Raw genomic sequence first — 22824 nt, forward strand, 5'->3', positions numbered from 1 at the left:
TTTCACACATTAGGATGTTGCATTAGACTACATCACTAAAGACAAACAAAAAAAATAGAAGAAAACAGAAGTTTCAGCAGAAATTTCCTCCAAATTTAATTAATATCATAATTGTTGTATACGATGCTATTATTCTTTCTGTTATCATAGAATCACAGAATATGCAGAGTTAGAAGGGACATACGTCCATCATCAAGTCCAACTCTTAACCCTGCACAGGACCATTCCCAAGAGTCACACACCATGTGCCTTTCATCCAAATGCTTCTATCAGTAACATAGGTACCAATATGTTTGAGATTACTGCACCTAAGTTTAGACATTGAAATATAAGTACCACGTTCAGTTAATTAAATCATAGAATCATTAAGGTTTGAAATGATCCCCAGCATCATCAAGTCCAACCTTTGACTGATCACCACCTTGCCAACTAAATCTTAGTGCTAAGTGCTACTCCAAGTTGTTTCCTGAACATTTCAAAGGATGGTCACTCCACCACTTCCCTGGGCACCCTGTTCCAGTGCTTAACCACCCTTTCCATGAAGAAATTCTTCCTGATGTCCAACCTGAACCTCCCTTGGTGCACCTTGAGGCTTTTTCCTCTCATCCTACTGCTATTTGCTTAAGAGAAGAGGCTGACCCCCACCACGCTACAACCTCCTTTCAGGTTGTTGTAGAGAGCAAGAAGGTCTCCCCTGAACTTTCTCTTCTCCAGGCTGAACAACTCCGGCTCCCTCAGCTGTTCCACATAAGACTTGTGCTCCAGACCCTTCACCAGCTTATTGCCCTTCTCTGGATACACTCCAGCACATTGATGTCCTTCTTGTAGTGAAGGGCCCAGAACTGGAAACAGTACTCAAAGTGTGGCCTCACCAGTGCCAAGTACAGAGAAAAAAAATGATGTCTGACATATTACTGATCTGATACATTGCTATAAACTCTATCCAAGTATCTTAAATACTTTGACACATTTCAAATGTTCACTACAATTAGTTAAAGTTCTACCTTTAAGGCAAGTTATTCAATTTGACTAACTTGCTGTGACTCCAAGTACAATTCAGTTGATCCAAAGCAGGTATCTGTTTTAAGCAAGCACAATCATTCTACATGCCTATTGATAAGCAATAGGATTCCAGTGCCTGAACATAACCATCTAGAATTATCTGAGATGCCCAAGACAAGGGATTGGCAAATGTGATGCAAGGCATCTTGCTACTGATTCAGATAGGATTCTGCACCCATCTGAAGTAGCACTTGGAGGCCAGACAAGATGCTCCAGAGAGTTTTAAATTATGTTAAGCAGTTGAACCCTACCCTGGATCTCACTTGACTATGAAGCTAAAGCAAATACCTCACATGTAGACCATTGCAACTAGACAACTATTTCAGGTGTTAATCTCAAGCTGAAGCCTGCCTCTGCTGTCCTTTTTGGCAGGTTATGACCAGATTTCCAACACCTGAAATTAAGCAGCACTGGACTCTTCTTTAAACTTCACAAAACTGGCACAAGGTGACACGCAAAGTGTTTTACTCTTCACAGATCACTCAAGTCTCTAAAGAAGGAGTTTCTATTGCCATTAAAATAGGATATTTTAACTTTGAATGTAGCTTTGCAAGGTTCATTATCTGACAACAAAATTAATCACAACTAAAGGTGTATTTACTTTTAATCATGTGTAGCTTGTGGGGTTTGGGGGTTTTTTGAAAAAGAGAGGGAGATGTTTAAAAAGGTGTTCTTTTCAGATTCTGTATGCTGGCTCAGGAATTTTATTTGATGATGCACCATTATTACGCTTCTCCAAATACCAGAGAGTTTAATACATTTTTGAGCAGAGGCTTCAAGATTAAAAAGAATAACTTCAAAAAATAAAATTACTACCATACTTTTGAACAGGCAAAGGAACGTAATACTATGAGACCTATGAGACTACTGCTATGCCTAGCTGTATCATTCCAAGTCATAAAATTTAATTACTGGGAAAAGATATTCAGCCCAATCAAGTACACAAGGTGGTGGTAAAACACAGCTGAAGCTGTTATTCAGCTTTCAGATTTGGTAATATCAGTGAAAAGGTAAATTCCAACTATAAGTTTTATTAGTGCTGAAAATGCTGACAGGTGGCTCCACCTTCACCTTTTCAATCAAAATCAGCCACCCAAAGAGCTTTTATTATATGAGATTCACAAAGTGAATTTCAGAGTATCTGCAACAGTTATGTGAAGGGTTTGACTCTCTTTTCTCTGACAGATCTAGGCCATCTGAGCAGGTTTTAAACCTCCTTCATCACCTCTGAGACTGAAATTAAAAAGGAGGTAGGTAGTGCTCAGTCTGAAAGCTTTATAGTATTAAAGACTGGAAGAGAAACTGAACACTTGGAGTTAACCATGAAGGGATATGATGCTATTTTAATAACCAACGTTAACGATTGTGGTGCCTGTTGCTCTAGTCCTTCAGCTTTATCTGAAAAAGCTATGATGTTAGATCTGTGACCAACTGCTGAAGTCAAATCAACCTGGGCTACCAAATGCAAGAGATAAGCTGAAGAGTAATATAGAAAGGACAGGCTGTGTTTTAAAATCCATTTTATATTTTACTATACTTGATTCTTAATATTAAAAATAACTTTGGATTCTGCCTGTTTTATTCAAATCTGGACACAAATCAGTTAGACCTACCAAGAAAATCTGGTGGTGAAGGTCAGTGTGTATTCTGGAATGGCAAAATGATGGCTATGCTCAAAGACAGAAAAAGTGCTAGAGTCTTGAAAGCACTCAAGAGATATGAGGAACTGCCCTCAAATAGCAAAAAAAGGAAAAAATTAAACCTAGTTCAGGATTCATGACAAGCTCACTGCAAATTTAACTGACAAATTAAAACTCTCACAGAAAATTACTACTATAAATTGTAATGCTGGTAAAAAGAAAACCAAGGAGTTGTACCCTCTTATTACATGATACTTAATGTAGCTGGCATTACTATTCATTGGGGTGAGGGGCATTTAACTCAGAGATCCAATTTTTATAGAAGATTGTATTTATAAGTATATAGAAGTTCCTAATTGTTAGTATGTAGTTACTAATCAAACATAATTTTAAAAAAAGAAAAATAATCTATTTAAAAAAATCTAAACCAAAGAATCCAAAGCTGCCAATAGCTCAGTTGGTTAGAGCATGGTGAAAATAATGTCAAGGCTGTGGGTTCAACCCCTTTATGTGCCTTTCACTTAAGAGTTGTGAATTGGACTCAATGATCCTTGTGGGTCCCTTCCAACTCAAAATATGCCATAATTCTGTAACAACAGATTTGGTTTAGTTTTTCAAAGAAAATATTTCTTGGACAGAAGCCTAAGTTAAATATTGTTTAAATTAAAAGGAAGGACATGCACATTCTCTTCATTAGTCTTCCCTTCCCCAATTATAGCTTTGTTTTCTTCAATGCTAGAAAGTATTTACACTAGTTAAAAATAAAAAGGCCTTACAAACCAGGCTGCCATAGAAAGTCATAGGCAGACATGCTTTTCTCCAGTGTATGGTTAGATATTTCTGCAAAACACTAATGAAGTGTTGTCCAAAAATGTGAAAAGAGCATAAAATAAAAATAGAACAGAAGGCAGAGGCCAGGTACAGTTCTTTCCTCCGAAATGGAAACAACTATTCAATGTCTCTACAAAATTAGCATTATATAAGTCCTCCCATAAAGTGTTATGTGAAACACTGGCTGCTGTGAGCCAACAGAAAGAATATGACAAAGCATGTCAAAGTACAAAGCAGTACTTTTCCAACATTTTCATTTCCTTCTTCTATTAGATTCTAGTCCCACTTGTTTCTGACTCCAGCCACTGTTGAAGCTCCTTAACAGAAAAACTTCTGTTCTTCACAAAAGAGATATAATGGATAAAAACGTAAAGTCTTTATCAAGACCACAGTCACTGGAGAAGCTCAGCAACAGCTGATAAAAACAAAACAGAGAAACTGTCCACTATGCTATTTCTTTTTCCAATGGGCTCCAATCACTTACCTCATGGACAATGAATTAAGTTCAAGAATTCTCCTGATCTGAAGGGAAAGAAACCAAAGAGAACAAGGATTTTCAAACAATAGCATCTACCTGAAACAATCACACTGTGAGAGCCAACAGATCATTACATACAGAGTTCCAACATCCATACCCTCTACCTCCAGAACTTCCTGTAGTCTAATACCTGAAATCATTATGCTAGCTCTGACTCATCCTTTGGCAATGACCAACTGAAAAATTGTTGATTAGCCAACAAACAACAACCCAAAAGTTATGGTAATACAGAGAAAGCTGTACCATTAAGCCTTTACAATGTGGCATGGCTGTGATGATCATCACTGTGGATGTGAACTTCACAACCCACTACTGAACCAGGAATATATTGTATACACAGAAAAATTATGTGTATTTATCTCATGGTTTCTGTTGATAATGTAGATTGATGTACACTAATTTTCTGACTGTCACATACCTACTCATATACAATTGGTTCATACTGGTTTAAGGATTGTTATACTTATGGGGATGTAAATGTATTTTATACGCAAGGGGAAGAACCAGTTGTAAATAAAAAAAAGAATAAATAAGTCTGTGAAGGGACAGTAACTTAAAGACATAATGGCTTGGCTAGTAAATGGAAAAATGTTCTTTTCAGGTGCTTTCTTTTCTACATATCTTCTGGTCAAGACTAGAATACATACAGAAATTAAAAGAACCAGACAGCTATAAATCATCTCTCCAGGAAGGAGGCCATGAATTACCAACAATTGTTTAAGACACTGAAAGAAAGACACAGAGACGGAAATATGCAACTCAGAATAGCTGCAGACATAGCATTAAGTCATAGCTTCTTGCTTTCTGCAATAAAACATCAAAGTTTAGGTAGGACTGGGTATACACAGACTTCTATTTTATCTCTCTTTTTAATGGGTAGGAAGTTTGAGAGAGTAAAAAATGTTTTGCTTTTAAAATCTAGCTTTGAATTACCTGAATCATTCACTAGTGAGAAATATTTTATTATTTCAGCTGACAGAACTAGGCCTGTCATATTGCTATGCTGAGAAATCAGAAAAGATTGCAACTGAACTGAAGCAGTGATGAACCAAAAAGTTCCGGCTTCAAGAGAAAGGAGGGAAGTAAAGTTATCTGCTTGATGACTTAGTCACCTGCATACTTAGCTATTTACTCAAACAGGGCTACAGAGGTGCATAAGGTGTGAACTTACAGTATCCAACAGAGTAGAGGATACCCATCACACCCTTCAACTACTAAGGTGACAAGGATCCTGCATAGTACCTAAGTTTCTCAGCACATTTTTCAGTCATATGTATCTTGCACTCATTTTGAATCTGCATTTAACACCTACTGATTCAGAGAAAGGACATTTTCTCCCAGGAATGTTTTCAATATTGTTCCCACAAAGTAACTGTGAGAATGAGGTATGAGCTCACACTCGCAACCAATAAAGAGTGTCTGTTAGACACTTTTACTGCAGCTGGAACATAAGGTTCAACCTGAAAGATAAAAACTTTTTTAAACGTACATTTCAACCAACTTTCATCACAGAGTCATGGATAAGGTTCCCTTCTGTTAATCATTTCCATATTTTGCTAAAGTGGAACTCTAACTAGCAGAGGAAAAACAAAAATATTAGAATTCATGTAAAGCTTATACAGATTTAGCACAAGGTAAGCATTTGGCAGGTTGCATATACATTTAGTTTGTATCCACTAACTAGATGTCATTAAGTGCAGTGACAAAACCAGGATGGCATAGCCTGCACTAGCAGATATCGTTAGATTTAATAAATATACAGATGTAATGGAACCAGTGAGCCACAAAAGTTGAATGAACTCATTCATTGTTACTGAGTCATCTGCAGTTTTTGTAAACTTTTTATTAAACAACACTGAATTTGAAGAATTATTCTAACAAATGTAATATTATCATTACCAAAAGAATACAATTCCAAAATGTCCAAATCTATGCAATATATATGGAATATTATTTGTGTTTGTGCTTAATTTAAGTTCACTCACAGCATTCTCTGGTGTGAAGAAAGTATATAAACTAATCTTTTTTCATTAGACAAAGCAAAAACTAACCACTACATCCATTCATCTATCTATTTTCCTTTTGTGTTTTATTAAAACAGCTTATCAGTAGCCTTGTCTATATTATTGATGACACCATGGTGGCTGTTGGGCTCATAGAGAGGTCTCCAGGAATTTCCAAATATAAATATATCCTAAGGAGATAATCCCTAGAACATGGATATGGAGGAATGCTATCTAAATAATGCCACTTCTGTTACAGAATTGGTTTTAAATTAATTGTTTCTTTCCAAAGCTATAATTATCAGGAGAAACTGCATTTAGTCAGAAAAGATGAAGTTAAAAAGTGTATAATGTCTAATAGCTCATTAAAAAGGAAATACATTGTAAATTTGGGAATCAGAATTACTTGCAGTTAACTGTGAGATGATGGGTCATGTACACGAAAAGAGACTTTTCTGGCAGGAAAGCAATTCGGTAATGCTGACTGCAGTCTGCATTTGCTTGACATTCGGAAAGATCATATGACACCAATGCAGATGAGGTGAACAGTGAAGAGAAAAGGAAGGGCAAAGAGAGATAGAGGAGAAAAAGTTAGGTTATGAGCAGCTGAGAGCATGCTGAGGAAGGGGAGAATATGAGTGTCATTACTGGGTGTTCAATTTTTAAAGTGGGAATGGGAACAAGATGTCATATTAAAGAGACTTGGAGTATTCCTGCAGCTATGTTTAAACTTTCTCCTAGTACCTTTTCCAAATGTAGTGACCCCAACAGTTACACAAGTAGATGCAGACATGATCAGAACGTGAGAAGGCAGTTATGCATTTGCATGGGCACAAACAGGTGCATGCCACACCAGCCTGCACAAACAGAAGGGCTAAAGCCACCTAAAATGTCTTACAGTGTAAAGGTTCATGTAAAGGCACAAAGTAATGTACAAAGAACTGTAAGACATGGGCTCAGAATCACAGATAATGTTTCTAAACAGAATAATAAAATCTCATTTAAATAAAGGAAAATTAATCTGCATTGGGAGGGGAGGGGGAATCAACATTCCCTTAATCAGAAATTCAACCAGGGTTCGTAGTCATATCTTTCTTTGAACACCCACTGCACAAATACCAGTGTAATGCTTTGATTATGAAGATTTGGACACTTTGGCTTTAATGTGTTTTAAGTATTGCCTTAATTCCAATGCAAGGTTTATCCCTCATGAATCTCTAGACTGAACAGAAAAAAGCAGGATCATTAATAATGAGCAGTGTGAGTGTATTCACTGATAATATTGTATCTGAATTTATGGTATGTTATGTTAGCATATAAATACAATATTTCTGTCTTGATTCCAGTAAGCTTATAAAACAGAACTTCTCTCTCTGTATTTGCTGCTGTTACCAGACCTCCAGATAAAACTTCCCAGCTTATTTAGTAATAGCTTCTTTGTTACAATACATTTGGATGCTAACTTTGCACAGGTAACACAGTCCAGAGAGGGTATTCTTCTCTTGAGATGGTGCTGAAACAAATCTTTTTTCCGCAATTAAGCTCTAAACATGACTTCATTTCTTGCATGAATACCATAGCCTGATATACTTGGCCAGAAAGTAATATTTTACTTTAGTGCCACACCAATAAAATCACATTTGAAAATTTGCATTATTGTAACTGCAGTCTCTAACACTATAATACAGAGTAGTTACCTGTAGCATCTTTCTGAAATTTACTTGCTGTTACATAGTCTCTTTTCTGAATATAAGGGGATTGAATGTTTATAAAAGGTGTAGGACTGACAAACCACTGAAATAAAGCTCAAGTCTTAAAATTATACCCAGAATACAGACACAAAGATGGGTGTCACAACAGCATCCCACCTACACGCCTTATAACACAGATCACTCTAAGTAGTTAGCCATATATTCTAGCTTGATTCAAAAAAGACTATTAGCACATAATTAATTTGATTAGTCCAACTGAAGCCACACACAGCTGAAATGCCTTGCATGATCAGATCTCAGGTTTTGTCTCTCTGTGCACACTCTACTTTTTGCTAGTGGTGACTTTTGTGACTTGGACACTTCTACAGTACAAACCAAACTAAGACTACTAACTCATCCTAGACAAAAGACAAACAAAAAGATCCAAATTTCAAACAGTTTACAACACTCAAATAGCACAGACAGCTATTATCTTTCCTCAGAGCCACCAAGCCTTTCTGTTTGACTTTGCAGTACCATTAAGTGCAATAACACAACAGCCAGAAACAAATTATGATTATCTTCTAAAACTTGAAAGGCAAAACAGGTGTCTTAAACAGGAACAAACACTGAAAAATCTCAACTGAAAGGGGATCTAGGGTACCTAGTTTCAAGAGAGTGCTCACAGCTCTCCCAAACGCACAGTCACGAGGCAGAAGGCAGCACTTATCCCAAGACTGCATATCAGAGACTTCGGGTTCTGTCATACATGCAGTTTCACATGTGAAGGAGAAGGCAGGGAGTGCCTGTAACCAGGAAGACTGTTCTGCATACAGATGCTCAGATGAGCAAGAAAATCCACTTGGTGATCCAAGGGCTGAACCACACCCTCTACCCCATCCATGACACAGCATGTCAGACACAGATGAGACGAGGGGCACATGCTGCGTAGCCAACTGGTTTGTGGTGAGATGGACCAGAAGCCACAGTTCTGCCTTATCAATATGTGATGCAGAAACCACAGTGAGGGAGTAGAAATCCAACATAAGAGTATCACTGCAAGTGTGAGAGACTTGTCAGGTCTGTGCTCCTGTCTCTAAAAGAGTTGGTGTGAGACTGCATGTTACTGACAGCTTTATTTTAGAAATGTATTATATACTGCTTTTAAAAGTGAAAAAATAAAGCAAAACCAAGTAATTGCAGTTTGGTTCTAGTAAGGCATTTAAAATACACAGTACTGCAATACCAGTTCCTTGTGTTTCAACAAGGAAATTGCTTTATTGGATCAAGCCAGTGGTCCATCTAGTTCAATATCTCATCTTCAAATACTGAATCTTATATAGCACAGAGGCGGCCATAAATATTTCAAAGAGAGAGAGGCCATCATACAACCAAGGATAAAAATTTGGTTATCTATTTTAAAATACTTGATACTTAAATACTTTAAAATACTTTGATACTTACTGTTGCATTTCTTAATATTTTGCTATTTATACAGCCAGTTGGGTTTGTTGAACTGTGATTGTTCATTTATTTACTTGTGAAGTTTGTCAATCTAAAGCACCTTTTGCAGCGTTACTCAAATTCATGATATAGGCATAGAAGATATACCCAGGAGTCAAAAAAAAAAAGCTATGTGTGCTTTCACCTGTGTACCACCCTGCACTGTGGCTCTCCCCTTGGCATTGTTAAAGGGATGCTCACAGTTGAGGCAGCTGTATACAATGCTGTCCTGGTACCGAGAGACCTGTGTTCAAGTTTCATATTACAAGATCAGCAAGATGTGAAGTGAGGCAACTAGAAAATGCAAGCTATTAACATAGCACAGATTATGAGGTTTGATAAGCTTTGGAGGAAAAAAAAAAATTTTCCAACTTTTTACCCATGCAATTATATAAACAGTTCTTCCATACCACAAAGGATACAGGAGCTACTCCTGTAAGTGTTTATTTAAGGACTAAGAATCAAATCCATACAAAGCTTTTTATAGTGCTACTTCAAGCAACAGCTACAGCTACAGTGCATTCTAGAAATCACTGTACTGACATATCCAAACAAATGGAAAAGCTAAGAAAGATAAAATGAGATGAAGTCACTGAAAAAAGCCAAGGATGTAATGTCCTGCCATAACCAGTACTGTAAAGCACAATATCTTTATTTTCTCTCTTCTCTCTCCAAAGTGTTTTTCAAAACATATGGCATGAAAGAAGCTATATAAAAACGCCTTCCATTGTTTATCTTAAAAATGTGACTGCTCTGCACTAGTAGTATGAAAAAGTACATCTGGTGGACATTATTATTTTGTCTTCTCTTTTGATAAGGAACTCACTACATATGGCAAACAAGTGGCTGGCAAGGGTGCATAAAGAGGCAAAGCACAAAATCTACTATCTTCCCAAGTTCTACCAAAAGCAAAAGGAGATAGCTCTGTAGCTGTCACCAGGAAAAATGAACAACATTACTAATGAAGTTTTCACATTCACTCCTATGCCTGATGAGCTTTAGACACCTGAATCGAGTCATGAGAAGTGTTTTAAAGTAAATATTAACAGCTTACAAAACCAAATCACAGGGCTACATTTCCTATCGAAATACCTCCCAGAGTGAGCTTGTGTTTTTAAAAAGTATTTCAAACGTGAAAGTGTGCACTTACAATGGATTCTGTGAAGCTCAATATACCATGCAAATGTTTTCTCATGGAAAAGGGGAAAAAAAAAAAAAAAAAAAGGCAAGCAAAACCCTTTTAAAGCTCACTCTTAAATTCAGTGATCTAAAGATAATGGAGCAAATACTCCAGCTGGTTTAAAATGTCAGAGCTTCAACTACTCCTAGGGAGCAATGAAAGCCTACATCAGTTGGGGATGCCCCTCTTAACATATAAAAATGGTCACAAACAGGGACAGGTCAGTATTCAGTTCTTCTGGCATAGGACCCGCCTACTATATTCATCCTAACACAACTTTTGCCTCAATGGTTTTAAAAGTCAGCATTTCAAAAGGCAAATGAAAAATGCATTTTCCAGTGAAAAGCTATTGTTACCTGAATTACCTGGAGCTGCAGGAGAAAAACGATGAAAGACATTTAAATAAGATGTTTAAATATAGACTGTAAATATGAGACTGAACAATAATTAATTAGATTTGTAGGGTCTTCCCTTGCTTTACCCTCTGTACTACCATGCAGACTTTGTTTGCTGTAATTCATCTTCTTTGTTTGATGACGTTTGACTAACAAATACACTGATGAATTGCATCTGTAAATGCCATCCATTTATCACTAAAATAGGATGTACTCAGTGCTTCTGGCACACTGATGCCAAAGGATTTTTTTATTATTATTTGAACTTTCAGTACTTAACAAAGAAAATATTACTGCTTTGCTGGATAAATTTCCGAATTTTTATTTTAATTTTCAGTGAACAAACAGCTGTAGAATAATGTGACTTAATGAAGCATTTCTAATAAAATCCAGCAGAAGTTAAAACAGGGAAATAGAACTGCTTGCTCACTGATAGTTGTGTCCAGAACAATTTTTCAAGATGGTGATCACATTTCTGTGTATAGATGAATATGATTTTCTGTCTTCCAAAGTCAGTGATTTCCTTTAGTCTGATAACTAGTTAGCACTGTTGCATTACTTATTTATAGTAAGTAAAACATACAACATAATAAATGCAGCATCTTTCTAGTACAATATTTAGGCTTAATATTGGTTGGTAAGTAACAACACAGCAATAAATTTAAGTGTGAAGATGCTCAGATCTCAAAAACTCCATGGTTATATTTTGCTTACCAAATACATACTGCCTGCATTTGTAAAGATGTCTTTTATCGAGTCTGTCATCACCTGTAATGAAATTATGAAACTTCTTGGTTGCTACATTTTTCTCTGCCACCACAATTCAATGTAAAGTATTATTTGCTTTATGTAAACCTAGAGAGAGTTCAATGAATCATCACTTTGCAACCTGCCAGTAAAACAATCTCCAATATCTGTCTGTACACACGTCTATTTACATCCATTCAGAACAAGTTTTTCATGCATTCCCCACCAGAACTATCAAGTGCATTACAAGCATCTACACATAAATCTGAGATCCCTTGGATCATAAGAAGAGCCAGGTAAAAAGGTTATCCCATGTGTCCAGTACAATAAAAGAAACTGCCAGATTAGTTGTCATTCTCTGATTAAAACAGTAAGATAGGATTTTATCTCAAAGTCACCCACTATCAGCAGTATATCTAAAATTAATACCACAATTTTGAAAGCCCACTATGTACAAAAAACCAATGTGGAACCAGTGAAGAATAAATCTGATTTGCTATCAACTAACTGAGCAAAGCCTTCCACTGAAATTATGGCACTTAGGTAGTTTATATTTATAAGAATATTTATAAGAATAACAGTACTGTAGTTTTGGAAAGTGGAACTACATGAAACAAAAACCACATGATTTCCAATACTGCAGTATCAGCTCTCTGAAATAAAAAATTAACAATTAAATTTATATTAATTACTACTGTTCATTATACACTTACAAAACAATTTAGGCATCAGTACGAGATGACTGCACAATTACTGTGAAAAAGCATAATGAAACCTGTAACCTTTGCCACCTCTGATAAAAATACCTTAGTATGATCTTTCCCAACTTCAGCTAAGCTATACTCCTAGTACCATTGAACTACTATTTTTCTAGTGTTTGTCGTACACTACAGAAAAGAATCTTAATTTATCAATTTGACTTCAATTAGCCCATAAGTAGCTCTAAAGTGTTAAATATATAGTAGGCTGAATGCTAAAATCTGAAACTAGTTGGTAAGACACAGAAACCAGATAACAATTATCATTTAGTCAATACCAATTTAAATGTATCCACTGTGGTGCGAAGACCCTATGACCCCGAATGCTTTACAGGGTTTTCAGAGATAGGGGTTGAGTATGTTTATTATTTAAATTGACAATTCTGTAGGAGTCGAAGCACGATTCTGTAAATACTGAGCAAGTGTCTACTGGGGGGAGGAGGAAGGTTGGTAGAAGTGAAGTACTTAGTGCTTTAAAAGAAAATACTAATCATCTCTAAGCAAAAGCTGGAAAGAGGGAACTGTAACTACATATACATTTTAAAATCCTTTAAACAATGATTTTAACTCCCGGTAAGAAACATACAGAAGAGCCATGCATGGAAACTCCTAATAGGGCAGTGCAAGCTCTTGGTCTTTATTCTTTGCATTAATAACCTGGTGTCCAATCCTCCGGCTCCATAGGAACAAAGCAAGTTATTTTCAAACTTTCTCTTGCAAAGCTATAAATTGGAAGGAATAAGGGAAAAGCCCCTCTCATTGTGGTGTATAGAACCTGAAACATATTAGTTGGTAAATAAGTCCACTGAAATGCAAAGAAAGCAGCGTGGAGAGACAAGATACGCTATCCACAAGTCGGGGAGCACTACAGGCAGAAAGAAACGAAGCCATAGATTGTCTCTTTATAGCTTCTTTTTTTTTTTTTTTTTCTAGACGATTCATAAAGGTACTCCTCGCTCTTTCAGCCGCTCTCTGAAGGCGGCCTGTAAGGCGTCCGGGCAGAGTAACCACCCCCAAGTCCCCGAAGGTCCTGCGAGTTAGCGGCCACCCTTCCTATAAAAGTTGAAAAATGGAAGAGTTCCCCTGCTCCATCTGCCAACATCCCCCCCCCCTCAGGCTCTGCTGAACTGTTCTTTTGAATAAAATCAAAGAAAATGAGAAAGGAAAACAAAAGCCATGAGTATCGCCCGGCGCAAGGCTGTAGCTGGCTGTCCTAGGCGCCCAGCAGAAGGACGGCAAAGCAGCTCCTCCTCACTCCCGGCTTTCTCCAACTTTAGGGCACCTGCAGGACGCACCTCCGCAGCAGACCCCCCCCGCATACCCCACGCCCGGCCCCCCGCGGCCGCTGGCGCCCGAAGCCCCGCGGGGTCTCCACCAACCGCGGAGGCGACGTCCCAGCGTCCCCACCAGAGCTCGGCCAGATACACGCCCCCGGAGCGCTCCGCTCACCTACCTGCTGTCCCGATTCTTGCTAGAAATGCCTAATGATCGGCCGCCTCCAGTCCGGGGGGAGCTCCAGCTTTACCACTCGGGCATCTCCGGCACACGCCCCGCGCCCCGCCAGCGCCCGGGGGCACGGAGCGGCACCGTGCCTGCTCCGCTCGGCTCCGCTCCCCTCGGCTCGGCCGGGCTGGGGCAGCGGCCGTCCGCGGGGCCCGGGTCTACCCCCACCTCCCCCCCCGGCAATACACCAGAAATCTGGCTAAGAGATGCTAGAGGAAGGGTGAAGGAACTGACAAGAGAGGGAAGACTTGAAGTGTTTCTCGTGCGCGATTTCAGAGTATATATAAAAAAAATTAAAAATAAAAAATAAAAGAGGACGAAGTATGGTTGAGCTATTCAAAAAGTGGAGGATGAGGAAGTCCTGCAGCCCGGTGTGCCTCTGGCTCCTTCGCCAGCTGCGCGCGGTCCCGATTGAGCCCCACCGGCATAGGAAGGAGGAGAAGCCGGCGCGTCCTGCAGCAGTTCCTCCGTTAGAGCATCTCTGATTGGTGTTGCGGTCCACACACAGCACGACTTCCCCCTCCTGCAGCCTCCTTCTCCCTCTTGGGAAAAGTACTTGGAGAGCGAGAGCTTCACCTTCAGCAGCAGCCTCCTGTGCCCAGCCTGCGCTCACCGCACCAGGGCGCGGAGCCGCTCCGGGCGCCCGAACAAGCAGAGGGAGCTCCAAGCGCGCCCTGCGCGGCGGGGGAGATGGGAGGGGTGGGAAGAGGGGGAGACGCCCCTCTCCTCCCCCGTATTTATCCGGCCACTCGGTGCTCTCCTCCCTAGCCCTTTACGAGGCACTAGGTCCCCGTGGCCACCGCTCTGTGTAACCGAGGAGCGGAGTTTTGTCGGCAGCGCCCACCCCCCCGCGTCCCCCGCCTGCCCCGAGGCGCCGCTCTCCCGTCCCTCCCGTCCCCTCCGAGCGGCGGGCTGGCGGTGCCAAGTTTCCGCACAGGCGTACGTGGCCAGGGAGGGGGAGATGCCCGCGCCCCCCCGGCGGCCCTGCCGCCGCCCCGGGCCCCCTGTGTCACTGCAGCGGAAGGCGGGGCGGGGAGGGGGCGCCGGGCCGGGCCGGGCAGCTGTGCCGGGGGAGAGAGCCGCGGCGGCTGGAACAGGGGCAGCGGCAGGAGGATTGCGGTGACGCCGGCGGCAGACAAAAAGCTGGACTGTGTCTCCCTCCAGAGGGAGAAGGGAGTCACGCACGGCAGCTCCGGCGGCGGGAGAGCCGCGGACTCAGCCGAGCCCCCCTTCCCGGAGCGGTGGGGGAGCGGGCTTGGTCTGTGCACCTGCACTCGGGAGGTAGTGAGAGAAGATAGTATGGGTCTCTTATAAGAAGACGAATTTTAAAGACCAGCTTAAAAACGAGTGCCGGTTCGCAGTCGTCTGCCACGGCTATTGATTAACATAGGGAAATGTTTCTGGGTAAGGATAAGTAAAAACACAGTTTCTTAATTTATCTTGCTTCGTTTTGTGCCAGTCAAAGAGAAGTGGAGGGGAGAGAGCCAAAGAAGGTGAGAAAGTAGTTCCTTAAAGTAGTATCAGACAGGGTCAAAATCTTAGTTTTCTCCTATAATTCTGGTTCACTACTAAGTTAAATGGGGATGGATGCATGCAGCATTGAGACATATTGATATACCTGATTGTCTGTTGTGTATTTTTAATTCTACCAGCTAATATAATAGCCAGTTTTAACAAAAGACCTTTTGGTGAGTCTTTAACTGTTACCACATCTTACATAATGTTCATAGTCAACTTTGTGAGAAACAGAAGAGGGAAGTGAAACAGTTCTCCTCTTACTATTGTTCATGCTACAGTTTTTCTATAAGTAAGCATCTGTAGAATGTTTGAATTTTTTTTTTCAAAGCAGATACAGACCTAAAAGTCTATACAGCCAGAAAAAAAAAAAAAAAAAAAAAAAGGGCAAAATGAAGGCTTAATGTTGACTACCCTGCACAGAGTGATGCAGCTGAAGGATGAAATACAAAGAGGCTGGTATGGAAAGGGAAAGTTAAAAGTAGTCTGGTCTGCAGCTGTCACAATCGCTGTTGCAGAAAGCACTGCAGCACACATACATGCCTGAATGCTGACTGCAGCCAAATTAAAAAGCTGCTGGTCGTAAAGACAAATGTGGTCCTATCTCATTCATTGGAAGCTGATACAATAACATCATGATTTCCCTAGTTGGTACCTGTGTTTCTAGATTTGGGGACAGCTAAAAATGATGTAGAGGGAACTGAAACAACCAAGATCGTGCTGCGATTAGCAACATAATTTCAGGACATGAGGCAGACCCAAACTAATGTGGATCCACAGGGGTTGGATGCCTCTGTCCCACCAATGCAAAATGATCAGAATACCTAGTGGAATGGGTAGTCTTTCCTGTTTCTTGTGTCAGTGTAGGACCACAGGTATAGTTACTGGATTAAAAGCATTGAAAGCACACTGAAAACGCAACTACAGCAAGTAAAATGCAACTACAGCAGCTGTTGCACCTTGGACATAGCAAACACCTTGTCATTATAGGAGCACTATTCTACCTGCATGTATCATTACACTCAAGCTGACTGCATAAGACCAGAGGATACTTGCTAGTTTCATGTTGGTGTCCTGCTGTTACAGAAATTTGGCAAACACATCTGAAGGCATAGAATCACCCAATTAAAACAAACAAGTCCCATGCAAACAACAAAAGAAAAAGCAGCAGACAAAGCAAGAGGTACACTGACCTGGTTTTAAACTCAGGAATTTTGTCTGTGCAAATCTTGAAAAATGTGGTCATTATTTATGACATGATGCTGCTGCACATGAGCAGTTGTTCCAGATCTCTTTGCACAACATCTGAAAATCTGAACAAATCTGCAGTACTCACATACTCACACACAGGTTGTGTGACACTATGCACATGAAACTGTGTCCCAAAAGACACTCCTGGGAAGAACTGAAATGAGCTGTGCACCTATACAGTGCAGATGGTGTTACAGATGCTTACTTGGTAAGTCTGACTCATCTCCAAAAATGCATTTGTACATGCTGCACATGATAAATTTACCATTTTCTGGGAACACCAGATTGGCAGTCTTTGCCCTTCACGACCTGTATTTATATCTTTCTGACTAGAAAATCCCCAGCTGAATACTGTGGCCTTAAAACACAATACAGTTACAAAACACAATTATTACATTAATGTTCTGTCTTTATTCCTTCAGCTTGTTTGTTTGTTTGTTTTGAGTTAGTGTCACTATTTCTTACTTTTCATCAATTTGTAGGGTTCTTCCACGTATTAAAAGACAAGCATAAAACATGAAAATGGGCATTGGCACTTGGAACAGATGTAGTGTTTGGAGTAACTTTAGCATTCCCATTTGAATGTATACAGCACAGCATAAAAATCATGAAAATAAAAACTTGTTTCTGACTAGTTGTATATATGTGGATCTGATATGTATATTTTTTAACAGCAATTTTACTCAGAGGCATGCATGTTCCAAGCAGCTGAATAAAGGAAAATTTATATCTGGTAGCCATGTATGGATTTTGTCTCTAAGAACTGATGAGTTTATTAATGTCTAACAACAATTTTACTCCTTTATCTTTCCCAAGAGATCCTCCCCTCCCACCATTCACCATGCTACTAACCTAAACTAAAAAGTGCCGGTTGTGGCACTGTTTTTCAGTTTAACTGTTAGGTTCTTGGTTTCTCTTTTTGTTCCTAAATATTAGGTATTAATTGGGTTTTCTAACTCTGTTAATACTGAACTTCAGGTACTAAAATAATCACAAGCCCAGACCACAGCTCTCATGAGGAATACCTCATTGTAAGGAGATACAGTGACCAGAGCCTGATATGCAGCAAAATCCCACAGCTTTCCTTTATTGCCATCCTCTAAAGCTGGGGAAGAGGAAGCAAGGATCTCAAAAGCCAGGTGATATAAATTATTATGGTTATCGTCCTGACACTGTGAGCTGAGACAATCCAACAGTGTCTAAAAGTTCCCTTTACCATGTGCGTACAGATACATAGTCACACAATTATGTTTTTATCACAAGTCCACCAAATTTAAGTACATTCCAGATATTCGCATACAAAAACAATAGACTCCTGAAAAGCAGATGAAAATGAAAAGGCAAACTTAGCAAAACTTATTCTGGGGTTCTTTAATAAGTCTAACACAGGCATTTACTAAAATCATGCTGGTTATTGGATTTTGAAAGAAAAGGGGGTTTTAACTAGCATACTGGAATCATCATTGATCTTTCAAAGTTTCCACATAAAATGGAAAAATTGACTGCAAAAAACCTAACAGAAATAACCACACTTTCTTTTCTACAACACGTAAGTGATGCAGATAAACAATATATTGTTTTGTTTGTTTTTAACCATTTAAAACCATTCTCCTAAGATAAATGAGATGGATTGCTTATGCATGCTAATATACATGTTGGTTACAGAGTAATGCCGTCTTCCAGAATGAAAACAAAACAAAACAACAACAAAACAAACCTCAGATATATGTATACTCAATGTCATTTTGGGAGCAAGACTTTGTTGCTTTCACTGAAGAAGAGAAAAAGCTGGGAATCAGGGAAAAAATGGGTTGAAGGTATCCCTGGAAATCTGGTTGGACTGACGATCCAAATCTCAGTCATAGGTGGCCTGGCTTCAAAGTTAGAACAGGTTGCTCGGAGCTGTGTCCTGTGGTTTCAGATACCTCCAAGAACAAAGATCCATCCTACCTATCACCCTCTCTGCCCCTTTTCCAGCATGTGACCAACGTCATTGGAAAGGATTTCCTTCCTTACATCCAAACAAATTTCTCTGAATTTGTCCTTCTACCTTTTGTGCCCCTTGCTTCTCAACCCTTTGCTGTGACCTTCCTAGAAGCCTCTGGCTCCATTTTTCCTGTAACCATCCATATGTACTTGAATACATCGATTTCTCCTCTTTCCCTTCTTTAATGGGGCTGAACAAACACAGTTTTCAGTTTTCTCATATGTCATGCCTTCACCACTTATAGGACACATGTTGATTCATGTTCAATTTGTTCACCTTATCTACAGATGCAACAATAGCATCATCTGCAAAGAGGTTTCTAGATAGTGCCAAGCTTGTACTGTTGCATTCTGTCCCAGGTGCTGGACTTGCATCTGTCTTTGTTGAACTTTGTGAGATTTCTGTGAGCTCAATTCTCCAACCTTTTTTGATTTTTCTGAGAAGCAGCCTTGCCCGCCAGTGTATCCACATATTTCCCCACATTTTGGTGTCAGCTGCTGGGAATGTTTGCCACCATCATCCAGGCTGTAGCTACGCAAGGACTGTAAGCAGTATCAGCTCCAGTACTGAACATGGGGAAATGCCGCTAGTGACCAGCCACTGCTATTTAAGCACTGTGGTTCCACAAATTTGTACCCATTTTTAAACTACCCAGCCAGCCCATATCTGCCCAGTTTGACTATATGTATTTTATGTTGAAAGCCTAACTAGAGACAAGATCCCCAGCTCTCCCCTTCCCCTCACAGCCAGTCATTTCACTGTAGAAGGCAATTATGTTGGTCAGGCAGAATTTGCCTTTAGTAAATCCATACTGACTATTCCACATCACTTTCTTGTCCTTCATGTGTGCGGAAATTATTTCCAGGAGAATTTTCTCCATAATCTTCCTGCAGAATGACCTGTAGTCCCCCACATCTTCCTTCCTGACTTACTTAAATTTGAGATATTTATGATTTTGCGATTATTTGGGACCTTCTTCTGTCATCATGAACATTTGAAGATGTTAGAAAGCAGTCTCACAGTGACACCAGCTCACTCCCTCAGGGCATTTAGATGCATATGATTTCACAGAGTACTATATGTCCACTTTGCTTAGATGGTCCTTATTGATCATCCCCTATCAGGGGTGATACTTTACTCTCCCAAACTCATAAAGAAACCCTGGAATGAATGCTGTTTGTCTGACTTACCCAATAGAATATCATATGATCAGATCTGATGCTATTTCTTCAAAAAGAGCAAAATCCCCCAGGCTGTGAGAACTGTAGCTATTTTGAAATATAAAGATGCTTCCTCCTAATACTTCGTAAAGCACCTAAGCTCCCTAAAGGGGAAAGATTTAAAAACCTGCACTCCTCATTTCTCATTTGCTACCTCTTGACAAGTCACTACTGAGCTTTTTAGATCATTTATATATCATCATAAGGCTCTTTATGCATTTGACACCCTATGTTGCTAGGCATAGCTTCTGAATCTTGCTCTAGGTGAAGCACACACAAAAAATTTAGGTGTTGCAGTATTTTGTGCCATGACTTCTAAACTTCTGTTTGAATATAGGCTTTAATCCATGTGAAAAATCCATGTGAAACAGAAAGAAACAAACACCAGAAGAATTCAGATCAAAAGTAAAACAACTGTAGATCTCCTCACCTTTTGGATATAGTCTTAAATTTTCTTTCTAACAAGAAATTTACTTGGCTAAATTACATATTTCATAAATAACAGGTCTGAGCTGTATTACACCAAAAGGAAGAGTCCATGGGCCAGATATTTGGAAGCGTCTACAGGGCTTTATTGCACAATAAAATTGTAAGTGACAAGAATATTAGTGTGCCATTTTCTTATTGGAGATAGAATAAATATTACTCATGTGCTTGGGAAAAGCCCCAAACTATTCCAGGATGAGATACTAGCCATTTTTTTCTTCTTTTTTCTTTAAAAAGCCAACTAAGTATTCCTCCATCTGCATCTCTGGGACTCAGAGCAGGAAATAGAAACAATTGCTACATTGAGCATCCGCAGAAAGAAAAACAAAGAAACAAACAAACAAAATCAAGGTGAAAATTGCTCACACACAACTGACCTAAATTTGGGTTACTGTATTACAGAGGTCATTTGTGCACGCATTTTTCTTAGTTGGATACTATATGGTAGTTCCTATTTTCCTGTGTCTCATACAGCATCCTCTTGCAGTCACGCTACAAAGAACTACAAATAAATGAATAAATGTTTTATCCTTGTTTATAAGTAGTTTAATTGTATTTCAATTTTACATTAAAGGTTGCATTATAGACAAAATAGGAAACAAAGCAGAACTTCTTACTTAATTTTTATTCAATTTTAAAATAAATTTAATTATTTCCAAAAATATGTATTGAGTTATTTTCCTGAATAAATGATGTTTACATAATTAAATTGTATTAAAGGAGTCCTCGTGAAAACAGGAGGTTAGGCAGACCCGTAGTAGTAAGTAGGTAAGCTGATTTCACAAAACAAATCATGCTTATTTTTGTCTGAAACCTCTTTACTGAGCATAATGTGTTGTCAGACTTGAGAACCCCTCTACAAGAAAGATTAGACTTCACTGTAGAGATTCATGGTGCCATTTATTATCTCATGATATACATTTTGTAATCTGTGAAGTGTCATTTTAAAAACAGGCATCACAAATTCTGGTAAAAAAGGTGTCAAAGCTTATTAGCCCAGTAACTCAGTTCCCTCCCAGTCAGAGATAAATTAGGGGGTTGTCAGATGTGTTGTTTGCTGGGAAAAAAAAAGGTCACTGTGAACTTACCCAAGTTATTTTTTCCAGAGCAATAATACCACACCTGTTTAATAGTTACAAAACTGTTTAATAGTGTGGCAGGAGGGCCTTCACCAATATGGCCTAGAATTTGGTCAGAGAATCAAACAATGCAACCTAAGATGGGATTCAGCCCCACCTAGGCTTGTCTCTGAGGAGTTTAGAAAGCAAGGGAGTCGTTTCTGCACCTTGTGACTCAACAGCAGGGCTTTTTTAATAACTTTTGTCTAAGCCTTCCTCTCCATCTGTGATAAATAATTACAAAACACTCTTTCAAACAGTATCATCCAAATTTCTGAAAGTACACTTAGTGAAAAGTACGGTGCATTAAATAATTAGATAGGAATAAGTTGTTCTGTTCCTCAGTGTTTCTTTCTGATTTTAAGTCTTTCTTCCTCTAAAGTTTAACCACCTATATTTTAAAAAAGAAAGGAAAAATGAAATTGCACTCAGTAATGTGCTAAGCTTGTGTATGTGCATTAAAAACATTAAAAATGGCCTAAAGGTTATTGCAGACTTTGCATTTTATGATGTTTTAATAGTAAGACAAAAAGATATATTTTGGTATCATCTTTCTGCAGAGTGAGTAAAGGCAAAAATAGAGCTTCTCAAGAGTCAAGAGCAGAAAAAGTAGTATTACTTGGAATATTATCATATTTATTCCAAAATAACCTGAACCTGAGGAAGCGCTTTTTGGTTTTGCTTTTGTTTTTTTCCTGAGAAAAAGAACAAAAGAGCATTTCATCTTGGCTGAGGAAAATCAGCTATTAATTCAGCATGAGAAAATGCCTCTGATTAATACAGCATAAAAAAATCCAGTCCATAGATATAAAAAGCTACATTATCTACTTAGGTTTGCTATATCTTCCAATGAGATTACAAATGTGTAGCTAATGGACTACACAACAGACATACATAGTTAGTAGGCTGAATATAAGCTATTTCTCTTGTGTAAATATGGCTGAAAATTATATGTACCTCAAGAGGATTACTACCACTTAGATCTCAGAATCTGCAAGGCTAGGAAGTCTGACTGACTTAGCTTTGCCTTCCATCTCAAGGCTTTCCTTCTTCATCAAACACATGGTAGGAAAGCTATAGGATGTGTGCCTGTGAATTTTTTTGCTTTTGTGGCTCTCATTGACTGATTCCTTTGAAGGGACTAGTAGACAGTCCTTTCAGAGCTTGGATTGCATGATAGCAGAGCACTCTGATGCTGTGATGCTGCTCAGAAGACTTCATGGTGCCTCTCTCTGGTGTTACAACTAAGTCCACTCTCACTGACAGAGGTGAAATTAGTTTCTGGTTACCCATGCTAACAGTCACTCATGGATGGACATAAATGACACCACCTGACTCCCTGCACATGCATGCACTGCCTGGCATTCATCATCCTGCCAAACATTTGCCCTGAGGG

General features: G+C 39.2%; 1 protein-coding gene across 2 annotated transcripts in view; it reads right to left on the reverse strand.

The window, feature by feature from the left end:
• TAFA2 (TAFA chemokine like family member 2) overlaps positions 1 to 14643 on the reverse strand; it is a 179104-nt gene extending 164461 nt beyond the window's left edge. The window contains exon 1 of one of the 2 annotated variants that reach the window (XM_050323821.1): positions 13802 to 14643. The gene's annotated coding sequence lies outside the window, so the exon portion shown is untranslated. The remainder of the gene's footprint in view (positions 1 to 13801) is intronic. The other variant, XM_050323822.1, reaches the window with a different exon arrangement.
• Positions 14644 to 22824: the final 8181 nt, after the last annotated feature.

This window comes from Myiozetetes cayanensis, unplaced genomic scaffold (genome assembly GCF_022539395.1).
Source record: "Myiozetetes cayanensis isolate MyiCay16 unplaced genomic scaffold, myiCay2020 scf3, whole genome shotgun sequence".
Taxonomy (NCBI): Eukaryota; Metazoa; Chordata; class Aves; order Passeriformes; family Tyrannidae; genus Myiozetetes; species Myiozetetes cayanensis.